This window comes from Carlito syrichta, unplaced genomic scaffold, assembly GCF_000164805.1.
Source record: "Carlito syrichta isolate Samal-C Ts95f unplaced genomic scaffold, Tarsius_syrichta-2.0.1 Scaffold107890, whole genome shotgun sequence".
NCBI lineage: Eukaryota > Metazoa > Chordata > Mammalia > Primates > Tarsiidae > Carlito > Carlito syrichta.
In genome coordinates this window covers 83,275-98,931 of record NW_007051986.1, presented here as the reverse complement: position 1 = coordinate 98,931, position 15,657 = coordinate 83,275, and the positions used below count along the sequence as shown (strand labels likewise).

The 15,657-nt window shown below is 43.5% G+C and overlaps 1 pseudogene across 1 annotated transcript; it reads right to left on the bottom strand.

The window, feature by feature from the left end:
• Positions 1–3: 3 nt before the first annotated feature.
• Positions 4–316, bottom strand: LOC103270195 (annotated as a pseudogene). Its single transcript, XR_504948.1, has one exon. The product of XR_504948.1 is annotated as a 60S ribosomal protein L32 pseudogene (transcript).
• Positions 317–15,657: the final 15,341 nt, after the last annotated feature.

Genomic DNA, 15,657 nt, shown 5'->3' with positions numbered 1-15,657 from the left:
ATAAGATTTGTTGCACATCAGCAGCACTTCCAGCTCCTTGACATTGTGGACCAGGAACTTCCAGAAGCCACTCAGCAGCTTGTGTTTTGTTTTCTTGTTGCTCCTGTAACCAATGTTGGGCATCAAGATCTGGCCCTTGAATCTTCTGCACACCCTGTTGTCAATACCTCTGGGCTTCCACCAGTTACGCTTAATCTTGACATAACAGTCTGACTGGTGCCGGATGAACTTCTTGATCCTCTTTTTGACAATCTTGGATTTCACCAAGGGTCTGAGGGCAGCCATGATGCCAGGTGGAAGATGGCTGCCACCTTAGTAGGCAGTGCAGAGGAAGAGAGTATTTTTTGATTTGTTGTAGAGACGAGATCTCTCCAAGTTGCCCAGGCTGGTCTTGAACCCCTGAACTCAGGCAATCCTCTAGCCTCCGCCTCCCAAAGTTCTGGGATTACAGGCTTGAGCCACTGCATCCGGTCTAAAGGTTTCATTTAAAATCTTTAATTTATCATCATACATTTATTTTTTGAGTTGGAGTCTCACTCTGTTGCCCAGGCTGGAGGGCAGTGGCACGCTCACGGCCACTGCAGCCTCGACCTGCTGGACTCAGGTGATCCTTCCATCTCAGCCTTCCAATTAGCAGGAACTACAAGCGTACACCACCACGCCCGGCTAATTTTTTGATTTATTGTAGAGACAAGCTCTTGCCATGTTGCTCAGGCTGGTCTTGAACTCCTGAGCTCAGGGAGTCCTCTTGCCTCGGCATACCAAAGTGCTGGAATTACAGGCATGAGCCACTGTGCCCGGCCCAGGTAACCTCTATCTTCTCTTCCAGTTCTTCTCTTCAGCTAAAAGGTTCAGGAGCCTTAGATGGCATCAACAAAGAGCCATTTCTCTTTGTTACATTCAAAATTTTGGATGCTTTTTTTTTTTTTAAGCTGTAGGAATAACAGTGAATGAATACTTTTTAATCAAAGGAAAAAGCAATCATCTTTGTTGGAATAATACATTAATGTATAAAGGACAATACTGATTTCTCTCTTTCTTTTTTTTAGAGGGGGACAGGGTCTTACTCTGTCATCCAGGCTGGAGTGCAGTGTCACCATCTTGGCTCACTGCAGGCTCGACCTCCTGGGCTCAAGTTATCTGCAGGTGTGTGCCACACCTTGGTTGTTGTTTTTTTTTTTTTGTGGCAGAGATGTGGTCTTCCTATGTCATCCAGGTTGGTCTTGAACTCCGGGACTCCAGCAATCCTCCTACCTCAGGCTCTCAAAGTGCTAGGATTACAGGCATAAACCACTGTGCCTGGTCTTCTTAAAAATTAGATATGGCCTGGGTGCTGTGGCTCACATCTATAATCCCACCCTTTTGGGAGGCCAAGGTGAGAGGATTGCCTGAGCCCATGGGTTTGAGACCAGCCTGGGAAGTTTGGCGAGACCACATCTCTACAATAAATCAAAAAAATTAGCCGGGCGTGGTGGCGTGTGCCTGTAGTTCCAGCTTCTTGGAAGGCTGAGGCAGAAGGCTCACTGGAGCCCTGCACTCCAGCCTGGGTAACAGTGAGACTCCAACTAAAAAAAAAAAAAAAAGCTATAGATTATGCTTTCCATACTTTAAAAAAGGGGGAAAAGCAAAAAATATTTAATTAATATTTAATATTTGCATGATCTGCTTTGTTTTCTTGATATGTTATAAGCCAGAAGGGGAATTCACTTAGATTTGACAGCCTTTTAGGAGGATAATTATAGTCAATACACTTTTATATTATTGGTATAATAACTACCCAAATGAATGTAAGATTTCAAGGACTAAATTTCAATCTAATTAATTCTAATGAATGAAAAAAACTATTGAGGAAACCATAGAAGATGCAAAAGAACTATTTACATGACCTATCTGAGTCAACAATTCAGTGCTCTGTGTACAATAATTAAAACAGAACCAAAAATAGTCTATCCATTAATTTTCTAATACAGTTGACTTATCCTCCCTCTTTCTTTTTCATTTGTTAATGTAGTTATCAGGGTATAAAATGAAAAATTCTCCATTCACTACCACACCCCTGAAGTAGTCTTTTTTTTTTTTTTTTTCCAAGTCGGCATCTCACTCTGTCACCCAGGATGGAGTGCAGTGGTACCATCACAGCTCACAGCAGGCTCGACCTCTTGGGCTCAGGCAATCCTTCCATTCCATCTCAGTCTCCTGAGTAGCTAGGACTACAGGCACGTGCCACCACGCCCAGCTAATTTTTTTATTTTTATTTTTTGCAGAGATGAAGTCTTGCTACGTTGCCTAGATTGCTCTTGAACTCCTGGGCTCAAGCAATCCTTCTGTCTCAGCCTCCCAAACTGTTGGGATTACAGGTGTGAGACACTGTGTCTGGTGAGGTAGCCAATTTTAAGGAGTTGTGTTTTTAATTCTGGCAGCAGTCTCTTAAATTGAAAAGGTGATCACTTACAGCTTAAGCACTATTGACCCCTGATGTGAAGGACAAAGAATCTATCTCACTCACACTTTTTCTTCTTTGTTTTTGTTAGTGATATTATTATTGGTAGTCTTTCTACTAGTTATCATTATAACTTTAAATAATAGATTGAATCTTTTTTTCTTAATGTGTTATAATTCACCCCTTTAAAGTGTTCAGTTTAGTGTTTTTTTAGTATAGTCATAGATTTGTGCAACCACCACTACTGTGTAATTTCAGAACATTTTAATAACTCCAGCTAGGCATGGTGGTATGAGCCAGTAGTCCCAGCTACTTGGGAGGCTGAGGTAGGAGGATCACTTGAGCCCAGGAGTTCGAGGCTGCCATGAGCTATAATGGTGCCACTGCATTCCAGTCTGGGAACAGAGTGAGGCCCCTTAAAAAAAAAGAACATATTAATAGCCCCTCAAGGAATCCCCCCATTTGTCACTGTCCATATGTCCCTCCCCTCAGTCAATAGTAGCCATTATTCTACTTTCTGCCTCTATAGATTTTCCTATTCTGGATATTTCATATCAATAGAATCATACAGTGTGTAGCCTTTTGTATCTGGCTTCTTCCACTTAGTATGTTTTCAAGAATCATCATGTTGTAGCATGCATCAGTACTTTATTCCTTTTAACGGCTGAATAATATTCCATTGTATGGATATACCATATTTCACTTACCTATTTATCAATTTATAGGTGTGTGTGTTTCCACATTTTGGCTATTATGAAGTATGCTGCTATGAAAATTCATGTACAGGCTTTTGTGTAAACATACATTTTAAATTTCACTTAGGAATATACTAGGAATAGAATTTAAAAGTCACATTTAACTCTTTTTTTTTTTGAGTTGGAGTCTCACTCTGTCCCCCAGGCTGGAGTGCACTGGCACACTCACGGTCACCTCAGCATCGACCTACTAGGCTCAGGGGATCCCTCCGCCTCAGCCTTCCAAGTATCCAAGTAGCCGGAACTACAGGCATGCACTACCATGCCCGGCTTATTTTTTGATTTATTGTGGAGATGAAGGGCTCACCAAGTTGCCCAGGTGGGTCTCGAACCCTTGGGCTCAGGCAATCCACTCACCTCAGCTCTCAAAGTGCGGGATTACAGGCTGAGCCACCGAACCCAGCTAAACTGTTTTTCAAAAGCTGCTGCAGTGTTTTATATTCCAGCCAGCAATGCACAAGGGTTTACGTTTCTCCAATATTGTTTTCGCCAATACTTGGTATTGTCTGTCGTTTTGATTATAGCAATTCTAGTGGGTATCTCTTGGTGGTTTTGATTTGTATTTTTCTATTCTTTTCTTTTCTTTTTTTTTTTTGAGTCAGATTCTCACTCTGTTGCCTAGGCTGGAGTGCAGTGGCATGCTCACGGCCACTGCAGCATCGATCACAGCACTTTTGGAGGCCAAGGTGGGAAGCTTGTTAGAGCCTAGGAGTCTGAGACTAGCCTGGACAACATAGCAAGATTTTGTCTCTACAAAAAAAATTAAAAATTAGCCAGGTGTGACGGTGCACACTTGTAGCCCCAGCTACTCAGGAGACTGAGGCAGAAGGATCGCCTGAGCCCAGGAGGTTGAGGCTGCAGTGGGCCGTGATTGTGCCACTGTACAATTCCTATTTTCTGGGAGACAGAGTGAGACACCGACTCAAAAAAAAAAAAAAAAGTGTTGTAAGGTTTAGAACAAATATAAAAGTAAAATGTATGACAATAATAGCACAAAGGATAGGAGAAATGAAAGTGATAATCATAAAGGTTTTTTTTTTGAGTTGCAGTCTCACTCCATTGCCCAGGCTAGAGTGCAGTGGCATGCTCACGGCCACTGCAGCCTGGACCTGCTGGGCTCAGGTGATCCTTCCGCCTCAGCCTTCCAAGTAGCTGGACCTAGGGTTTTTTTTAAATACTATCTATGATGTGGCATAATATCCTCAAAGGTAGACAGAGATAAGTTAATGACAAATGCCATTTAAAAAACAAAGAGTTATAGCTAATAAACCAGAGAGAGAGAAAGAGAGAGGGAGAGAGGAAAAACATTGGCTGGGCATGGTGGCTTATACCTGTAATCCCAGCACTTCAGGATGTCAAAGTGGAAGGACTGCTTGAGGCCAGGAGTTTGAGACCAGCTTGGGCAACATAGTGAGACTCTATCTCTATAATTTAAAAAAAAGAGGAAAAACAAAAACATTAAAAAATAATTTCCAAAAGAAGGCAGAAAAAGGAAACAAAGAACAGATGGGACAAATAAAATATAAATGGCAACCCGGGTGCAGTGCCTCAAGCCTGTAATCCCAGCACTTCGGGAGGCCGAGGCGAGAGGATTGCCTGAGCCTTCGGGTTCAAGACAAGCCTGGGCAACATGGTGAGATCTTGTCTCTATGTGTTGTGGCTGGGTATAGTGGCTCATGCCGGGTGTGGTGGCAGGCGTCTGTAGTTCCAGCTACTTGGAAGGCTGAGGTGGAAGGATTGCCTAAGCCCAGCAGGACAAAGCTGTGGTGGCTTGGAGCGTGCCACTGCCATCCAGCCTGGGCGAGACTCCAACTCAAAAAAAAAAAAATAAAGGTGTTTACAAATAACACATCAATTATACATATTTATCCTTACAATTCCTGTTTTCAGTGCTCTTCATTCCTTTGTGTAGATCAAGATTTCCTTCTAGTACCATTTTTCTGCTGTCTGAAGACTGTCCTTTGGCATTTTTTTTATGATGTGAGTTGCTGGTTTAGCTTTTGTATATTTGAAAATGTCTCTCTTTTCTCTTCCTCTCTCTTTTTTTTTTTTTTGTTTTTGAGTTGGAGTCTCACTCTGTCACCCAGACTGGAGTACAGTGGCCGCTCCCGGCCACTGCAGCCTCGACCTGCTGGGCTCCGGCGATCCTTCCGCCTCAGCCTTCCAAGTAGCTGAAACTACAGGCGCGCGCTACCACGCTCGGCTAATTTTGATTTATTGTAGAGATGAGGTCTCGCCAAGTTGCCCAGGCGAGTCACGAACCCGCGGACTCAGGCAATCCACTCACCTCAGGCTCCCAAAGGCGCGGGATTACAGGCTGAGCCACCGAGCCTGGCTTCTCTCTTTTATTAGAGATGGAGTATAGCTATGTTGCCTCCAGTTGGCCTTGAACTCCTGGGCTCTAGCAGTCCTCCCGCCTCAGTCTCCTGCATAGTTGGGACTACAGACTACTCCACTGCACCGACTTATTTTTTGCCTTCATTTTTACAAGACCTTTTTGCTGGGTATAGAATTCCAGGTTGACTTTTTTTTTTTTTTCTTCCAGTACTTAAGGATGTGACTTTACTGACCTCTCACTTGCATTGTTGCCATCAAGAAATGTAATGTCATCCATATCCTTGTTCGGTATCCTTTTCTTACATTGGGATTTAATTTGTATACCATGAACTGCATCTTTTTAAAGTATATAAAGTGGTTTTTTAAAGTATATTCACAAAGTTGTGCAACCAGCACTTCTGTCTAGTTCCAGAACATTTTAATCACGCCCAGAAGAAACGCTGTACCCACTAACAGTCACTGCCTGTTCCCCATCCCCCGCCTCCCAGTCCCTGGCAAACAATAATCTACTTTCATAGCCTTCTTTTATTTTTTAGAGCTGGGGGTTTCATTATGTTGCCTAGGTTGGTCTCGAACTCCTGGGCTCAAGTGATCCTCTCGCCTCAGCCTCCCAAGTGGCTAGGACTATAGGAGTGTGCACTATGCCTGACTTTAGCCGTTTTTAGTGTACAGTTAGTAGTGTTAAGTAAATTCACATTGTTGTGAAACAGATCTCCAGAGTTTTTTCACCTTGCAAATTTACACCCATTAAATAATTCCCCTTTCCCACTTCCCCTCAGCCATTGTGTATTATCAGTTTGACTACCTTACATTCTTTGTATAAGTGATAATGACATATCAGTTAGGATAATATCCCAAGTTTTAGCCATGTTGTAGCATGTATCAGGATTTCTTTCCTTTATAACGCTGAATAATGTTCCATTGTAAGTAGGCCCCACATTTGGTTTATTCATTAATCCATCGATGGATATTTCTTCCACTTCTTGGCTATTGTGAACAGTGTTTATATGAACATGGGTGTGGAAATATCTCTTTGAGATCCTGCTTTCAATTCCTTTGGACAAATACCCAGAAGTAGAATTGCTGGATCATATGGTAGTTTTATTTTTATTTTTTGAGGAACTTCCATACTGTTTCCTATAGTGTCTGTACCATTTATATTCCTACTAGCAATGCACAAAGGTCATGCACAAAGGTTCCAATTTCTCCACATTCTTGCTAACACTTTTTTTTTTTTTTGAGTTGGGGTCTCATGCTATTGCCCAGGCTGGTTCAGGGCAGCCTAGAACTCCTGGGCTCAGGTGATCCTACAGCCCATGCCACTGTACCTGGCTTATTTTTAAAATTTTTTAAAATAGAGACGAAGACTCCCTGTGTTGTCCAGGTTGGCTAACACTTCTTATCTTTTTCATTATTACCATCCTAACGGATGTGAGGTGATCTCTCATTGTGGTTTTGATTTGCATTTCTCTGATGATTAGAGATGTTGAGCTATTTTAAAGATTTTTACTTTATCACTGGTTTTGAGCAACTTGATTATGATATACCTTGGTACAGTTTCTTGTGTAGTTTTTTGGATGTGCACACGTCTTGCATGTGTGTGTTTATAATTGTAATCAAATTTGGAGACTGAAAGTCATTAGTCACTAAAGTATTTTTTTCTATGTCCCTTTCTCTCTCTTCTCCTTTGACTCTATCCAATTACTCACATATTAGACTGCCTGAAGTTGTTCCACAGCTCATTTTTTAAAGTTGTTTCTTTCTGTGTTTCATTTTAGATGACTTCTATTGCTGTGCCTTTCACTTCAGTAATCCTTACTTCTAATCTACTATCAATTCCACTTAGTGATTTTTTTTTTTTTTTTGAGTTGGAGTCTCATTATGGCCCAGGTTGGATGGAGTGCAGTGGCATGCTCATGGCCACTGCAGCCTTGACCTGCTGGGATAAGGCTATCCTTCTCCCTCAGCCTTCCGAGTAGCTGGAACTACATGGTGTGCCACCACCATGCACAGCTAATTTTTTTTTTTTTTTTTTAATTGTAGAGATGAGGTCTCGCCTGCCCAGGCAGGTCTTGAACCCGCGGGCTCAGGCAATCCACTCACCTCAGTCTCCCAAAGGCACAGGATTACAGGCTGAGCCACCAAGCCCAGCTCACAGCTAATTTTTTTTATTTATTGTAGACACAAGGTCTCACCGAGTTGCCCAGGCTGTTCTCGAACCTCTGGACTCAGGCAGTCCTCTAGCTTCTGCCTCCCAAAGTGTTGGGATTACAGGCGTGAGTCATGGTGCTTGGCTGTTTGTTTTTTTTAAATCCCTGACATTATAGTTTTCATTTCTAGAAGTTTGACTGAAGCCTTTTTTATATCTCTGCGTTTCTACTTAACTTTTTTTTTTTGAGTTGGAGTCTCACTCTGTTGCCCAGACTGGAGTGCCGCGGCCGCTCCCGGCCACTGCAGCCTCAACCTGCTGGGCTCCGGCCATCCTTCCACCTCAGCCTTCCAAGTAGCCGGAACTACAGGCATACGCTACCACGCCCAGCTGATTTTTTGATTTATTGTAGAGATGAGGTCTCACTGCCCAGGCGGGTCTCGAACCCACGGGCTCAGGCAATCTACTCACCTCAGCCTCCCAAAGGCGTGGGATTACAGGCTGAGCCACCGAGCCAGGCTCTACTTAACTTTTTTTAACATATGAAATACAGTGGGTTTTTTGGGAGAAATTTGTAAAACTTTATTGAGATCTCTTTAAGCCCAACAGCCAATACAAAAACAGTCTGTATTATTTTACATTGTCTTCCTTTAATCCTGTGGGATTGCCCTCCATCTGCTTCTGGCAGTTTAAGGGGCTCTAGCTTTGTTAGAGTCTACTCCTTGACGGCAGATCCATTTTCACTTGTACCCCCAGTCTTTGGCTGAGACAGTTCATGGGAATCAGCTTCCAGGCCAGGCCCTTGAATCTCAGATGCTCCCTCATCTTCTCTCTCCTATCCAGGTATAACATCCTGACTTGGAGGTGGTGGCCTCTCTCCTGGAGGCTCTTCCTGACTGGGCTGCTGAGCAGCCTCAGGCCCAGCCTGCTGAAAAACCTCTATATATTTCTTCTTATGGGCCTATGTGTGGATCTTTCACGCCAACTCATATTTCTCATGGCTCTGTCTCAGTTGGCGAGAAACAAAGAAGTCGGCAGGAAGAACTAAGACATCACCATTCCTTGCCGAGCGTGGTGCACAGACACAAAGCGCACGTCCAGGACCATGTGCAACCGAAATACAGTTTCAGTGATTGTTTGATTTCCTTCTCTGCTCATTCTAACATATGTGTCAGTTCTGGGTAGGTTTCAACTAACTGACTATTCTCATTATGGGCCATGTTTTCCTGCCTTATTGCATGCCGAGTAATTTTGTGGGGGGACAGAGAAGCTTTTAAACCAGTCATTCTTTTGGGTTAAAAAAAATTTTTTTTTTTTTGCCATTGAAGTTGATCTTCAAAGTCTAATTTAAAACATTTTTGCAAATTATAATTATATATGATTATGGGATAAAAAGTGATGTTATAATATATGTATACAGTGTAGAATAATTGAATCAAGATAATCAACATATTAATCACCCTAAAATGTATAATTTATTCCTCCTAACTGCAACTTGACCAGCATCTCCTCATTTCCCCTGACTTCCAGCTCCTGGTAACTACCATTCTACTCTCTGCTTCTATGAGTTCAATTATTTTAGATTCCACATGTAATTGAGAACATGCAGTCTTTCTGTTCCTGGCTTATTTCACTCAGCATAATGTCTTCCATGTGAATTTATGTTGTTACAGATCATAGAATTTCCTTCTTTTTAAAGAATGAACAGCATTCTGTTGTGTATATATACCACATTTCTTCAGCTAGTCATCTGTTGATGGACATTAGGTAGATTTCATAACTTGGCTATTGTAAATAATGCTGCAATGAACCTGGGAGTGCAGGTCTCTCTCTGATATGCTGATTTCTTTACTTTTCTTTCTTTCTTTCTTTCTTTCTTTTTTTGAGTTAGAGTCTTACTCTGTTGCCCAGTGGCACAGTCACAGCCACTGCTGCTCGACCTACAGGACTCAGGCGATCCTTCCGCCTCCCTTCCAAGTAGCTGGAACTATAGGCAGGCACCACCATGCCTGGCTAATTTTTTGATTTATTGTAGAGATGAGGTCTTACCATGTTGTCCAGGCTGGTCTTGTACCCATGGGCTCAGGCAGTCCTCTCACCTCAGCCTCCCAAAGTGCTGGGATTATAGGTGTGAGCACCATGCCCAGGCCGATATGCTGATTTCAATTCCTTCGGCTACATACCCAGAAATGGGATTGCAGGTTCATATGGCAGTTCTATTTTAGTTTTTTCAGGAACCTCCATATAGTTTTCCATAATGGCTGCACTAAATTGCATGACATTAACAGTGTGCAAGTGTTCCCTTTTTTCCAAACATCCTTGCCAACACTTGTTATCTTTTGTCTTTTCAAAATAGCCATTCTGATAGGATATCTCATTGTGATTTTAATTCGCATTTCCCTGATGATTAGGGATGCTGAACATTTTTTTCATGTATCTGCTGTCCATTTGTATGTCTTTTTTTTTTTTTTTTTTTTTAGTTGGAGTCTCACTCTGTCACCCAGGCTGGAGCGTGGTGGCACGCTCACAGCCGCCGCAGCCTCAACCTGCTGGGCTTAGGCAATCCTTCTACCTCAGCCTTCCAAGTAGCTGGAACTATAGGCACACACTACCATGTTTTTGGTTTACTGTAGAAATGAAGTCTCACCAAGTTGCCCAGGCTGGCCTCAAGCCCTCAGGCTCAGGCAATTCTCTTGTCTTGGCCTCCCAAAGTGCTGGTGTTACAGGCTGAGCCACCGCCCCTGGCCTACTCCTGAATTTTTCAAGTTCCTTATATATTTTGGATCAGATGTATTGCTTGCAAATATTTTCTCTCAATCTGTAACTTGTCTCTTCACTCTGTTAATTTTTTCCTAATGTCTGGCAATCATTGATTGCTTGCCAAACACTGTAAATTTTATCTTGAACATCAGGTATTTGTTTAATCTTTACGATTTGTTAGGCAGGCCCAGAGCAGTGCTCAGTCTAGGTTTAATTATTTCCCACTTCTGAGACAAGACCTTTCTGAGTCCTCTACCCAATGCCTTTTGAATTATAAATTTTTCCAGTCTGGCTGATAGGAAAACGCCCAGGCCCTGGCCTTGTGCAAGTCCTGGGCACTGTTCCCTCTAATCCCTTCAGATGGCTCTTTCCCTGGCCTTGGGTGGTTTCCTCACACACGTGCTGATTAGTTCTTTGCTGAATACTTGAGATGCATCCTCTGAAGTTCTCTGGGGCTCGGGCTCTCTCTCCCTGCAGCTGTCTCTTCTCTGATGTGCTGTTTGCTTTTTTCTTTTTTTAAGCGAGAAAGCAGGATTTATCGAGAGGACAGAAAAGCTCCCACAGTGGGAGGGGACCCGAAGGGGTGGTCTAATGTGCTGTTTCTAAACTCTAGCTGCTGTGGTCTTCTAGGACTATCTGCTTCATTTCCTCAACTCAGAGAGTGCTCTGGGCTCTACTTCACCTCCCCGCCCCTGCCCCATAGTTTTGAAACTCTCTCCCTCTCTTTTCTCCTTCTCCTCCTCCCCCTCCTCCTTCCCCTCCTTCTCCTCTTCCTCTTCTCTTTGAGTCAGAGACTCACTCTGTCACCTAGGCTGGAGTGCAGTGGTACGCTCACCATCAACCCAACATTGATCTGCTGAGCTCTGGCGATCCTTCCGCCTCTGCCTTCCTAGTAGCTGGAATTATAGGTGTGCACCACCATGCCATCTAATTTTTTGATTTATTATAGAGATGAGGTCTTGCCAAGTTGCCCAGGCTGGTCTTGAACCCCTGGGCTCAGGCAATCCTTTCACCTCAGTCTCCTAAAGTGCCGGGATTATAGGCGTGAGCCCCAGCACTCAGCCAGTTTGGAAACTCTCAAAGCAATAAGCTCAACAATCCTAAAAGAACAAACCATGTTTTTATTCTTTCTCTCTGAGATTTCTTTTTTTTTTTTTGCATTGCAGTCTCACTCTGTCACCCAGACTGGAGTGCAGTGGCCGCTCCCGGTCACTGCAGCCTCCACCTGCTGGGCTCCGGCGATCCTTCCGCCTCAGCCTTCCAAGTAGCTGGAACTACAGGCGTGGGCTACCACGCCCGGCTGATTTTTTGATTTATTGTAGAGACAGGTCTCGCCAAGTTGCCCAGGCAGGTCTCGAAGCCGCAGGCTCAGGCAATCCACTCACCTCAGCCTCCCAAAGTGCTGGGATTACAGGCTGAGCTACCAAGCCCGGCTCTCTCTGAGATTTCATTGCATTCATTATAGTCTGTCATTGCTCGATGCACTGTGTTTTGAACATTGTTGTTCCATGTTGCTGTGGTGGTGGTGGTAATTGTTTCAGGCAGGAGGGTGAATTTGATCCCATTCCTCTATCTTGGCTGGAAGCAGGAGTGTGATTTAAAAGCCCCTCAGGTGATTCCAGTGTGCAACCAAGGTGAGGACACTTGTACAGACCTTTTTCTCTGCTTGAAATGTTTTCTCGATCAAATAGAATCTTAGATCCTTCTTGATTATTTCGTCTCCTCCATTTTCTCTGTTCTCTTTCTGGAATGTCTGTTAGACAAATATTGAATGAATTGATCCTCCATCTCTTAACATTTATTTCATATTTTCCATTTTTTTAGTCATTTTGTGCTACATCCAGATAAATGTTTTAAAGCTTTTCCTCTGGTTAGATTTTTAATTTGGGCAATCATATTTGTAATTTCCAGAACTTTTTCTTTTCTTTCTCTCTCTCTCTCTCTCTGTCAGGTTCTCACTCTGTCACCCAGACTGGAGTGCTGTAGTACAACCGCAACTCACCGTAGTCTCGTTTTCCTGGGCTGAAGAGATTCACCCTTCTCAGTCTCCTGAGGAACTGGGACTACAGGCCTGCATCATCATGTCCAACTAATTTTTAAAACTTTTTTTGTAGAGACAGGGTCTTGCTATGTTGTCCAGGCTGGTCTTGAACTCCTGGGCTCAAGTGATTCTCCTGCCTTTATCTTCCAAAGTGCTGGGATTAGAGGGGTGAGCCACCATGCCCAACCCAGAACTTTTTCTTGTTCTCCAGTTGCAATGTTTTCCTAGGATTCTCTTCTTGATTCATGGGTGCATTATCTTATTTATTTGTTTCCTCCAGGGCTGGTTGTTTTGTCTATTCATCTGGTTCCCCATCAGGGTTATTCCTGAACAGGTTGCAAGCTCCGTGAGCAAGTGGGCTACTTGGTTAAGATGCTTCATTCAGACCAGTGGTTCTTGTTACCTTTTCCCAACCCAGGGGACATTTGGAAACATTTAGGGACATTTTTGGTTATCACAGCTAGGGGAATGCTTACTGGCATCTAGTGGGTAGAGGGCAGAGATGCTGCTAAATAGCCTACTATGTGCAGAAAAGTCTCCCACAGTAAAGAATTATCTGTCCCAACATGTAAATAGTGTGTAGTTTGAGAAAACCCTGATTTGGGGCCATCTGAGAGCAGGCTGCCCCACCTCTCACCACCAAAGGCCAAGATAAGGAGGGTCTCTCCATGCCCATTTCAGGAACCTTCCCAGGCAGCTTGTTCAAGTTTAGAAGAGATTGCCAACTGATTCGTGAGCCAGATGTGGCCCAGACTTGTTTTGTTTGGCTTTTATAAATAGACTTATACATATTTAAAAGTCACCAACATGTTGGTTGAGTTCACCCAAAAAATCCAGATTTCTAGCTCCTCCTGGAAAATCAGAAGAAGGATGGACACAGTTGGTTGACCTGAGTGGCACCTGCCCCTGTAGTCGGGCATAAGGCCTCTTTTCACTTCTATCTCCTGGTCCACATTACTCACCTGTGTCACCTGCTTGGCCACCTTAGCAGGTGAATTCATGATCCCACCTTTCCACACTCTCCACACCCCTCGCTGGTTTTATTCTGGGGACACATGCTGGCTGTCTACTCAGGATGGCCATGGAATCGTTCTGAGACCATCCTTTAATTAACCATCTTGTTTTCTATCTTTCCACTGGTCTCTGCAAGCCCAGCTACTCCTATGTGGAGCCTCCCAATTTCTCTGGGGTCAGTTCTGGGCCAGGATTCTTCTGCTATGGTTTCTCTGCCAATATGCTCCCATCCATTTGCTGTCTTCTAGAAATGTGTATTAATATCTGATCTGCTGATAGTTCCCTCCATTCTCAGCACTGTTTTGAACATACGTATTCAATGCCTATTTAACTCTTGAGGTTTGGAGAGGTAGATTATCTGGAACCAGGGAATGAATGGTCTCATAAGTCCTCTTAGAGTTCATTTAAAACTCTACAATATGAACGCAAGTTTTTCCTTAAAATGTGTTCTTTACCTTTTTGGTAATTAAATTTTTCACCACTATCTACCACTTCCCAATTTAAAACTAGATTAAAACTTTGTATGGAACACTATGAGACAACAGTCTTTAATGAAATACAAGCATTGTTCAAAAGAGAAACCCAATAGCTGGGTGGTGCGAGGGCGGGGAGAAAAGGAAGCCATGAAATTCATCAAAGATTTTGCTAATACCAAATCAAAGAGAGGATTTTCACGTTAATTAAAATGTCTGGCTGGGCTCAGTGGCTCAGCCTTTAATCCCAGCACTTTGGGAGGCTGAGGCGAGTGGATTGCCTGAGTCCGCGGGTTCGAGACCATCCCAGGCAACTTGGTGAGAACTCGTCTCTACCATAAAAAGGTAAAAAATTAACTGGGCATGGTAGTACACACCTGTAGTTTTGGCTCCTTGGAATGCTGAGGCGAAAGGATCGCTGGAGCCTGCAGGTCGACACTGGAGTGGCCGTGAGTGTGCCACTGCACTCCATCCTGGGCGACAGAGTGAGACTCTGACAAAAAAATAAATAAATAAAATAAAATGCCTATATTTGTTTTTACTAATAGACAATTTTCATTGCTTATTATGTTAACTAAAGTTTGTTTTAGATTTTTCAGTTTCAAGGTTAGTTTATATAGCAAATGATTCATTTTATTGAAAGAAAACTAGTTGTTTGGTTTTTTTTAGATTAGAAAATAAAGTTGCCGGGCTCGGTGGCTCAGCCTGTAATCCCGCGCCTTTGGTAGGCTGAGGTGAGTGGATTGCCTGAGCTCGCGGGTTCGAGACCTGCCTGGGCAAATTGGCAAGACCTCATCTCTACAATAAATCAAAAAAATTAGCTGGGCATGTTAGCATACGCCTGTAGTTCCAGCTACTTGGAAGGCTGAGGCAGAAGGATCACCAGAACCCAGCAGGTCGAGGCTGCGGTGGCCGGGAGCGGCCACTGCACTCCAGTCTGGGCGACAGAGTGAGACTCCAACTCAAAAAAAAATAAATAAATAAAGTAAATTAAAAAGAGAAAAGAAGATTCACCTCTTCAAGGTGGGGAAGGGGGCCAAAACCAGGCAGCATGGCAACAGCCATAGCTCAAAGAGCACGTGGCCACACCAGAGTCTAGCAAGGCAATGGCCAGCTATTTGTTATTAATGAAGAGATGTGCTGGCAAAATCAGCTCTCTCTCTCTCTCTCTGTGCATCTATCTATCTATCCCCTTATATATATAGATGTATCTTATTTCATATATATGTATGTATACGCACCTTATTATGATAGACATTGTTCATGGTTCAACACTGTTCACGAAGAAAAAACAAACTCCAGGCTGAGCACGGTGGCTCACACCATAATGCTAACACTTTGGGAAGCTGAGGTGGGAAGATTGCTTGAGCCCAGCAGTTCAAGACCAAGTCATCAAAAAATTAGCGTGGTGTGGTGGTGCGCATCCAGCTACTTGGGAGGCTGAGACAGAAGGAACGATTGCCTGAGCCCAGGAGGTCAAGGCTGTGGTGAGCTGTGATCATGCCACTGCATTCCATCCTGGGTGACAGAGTGAGACCCCTACTCAAAAAACAAACAAAAGTCTGTTTCTCCTACTATGCTCTCAGAGCACATTTATTTTTTTTTGAGTGGGAGTCTTACTCTGTCACCCAGACGAGGGTGCAGTGGCCGCTCCCGGCCACCACAGCCTCAACCTGCTGGGCTCAGGC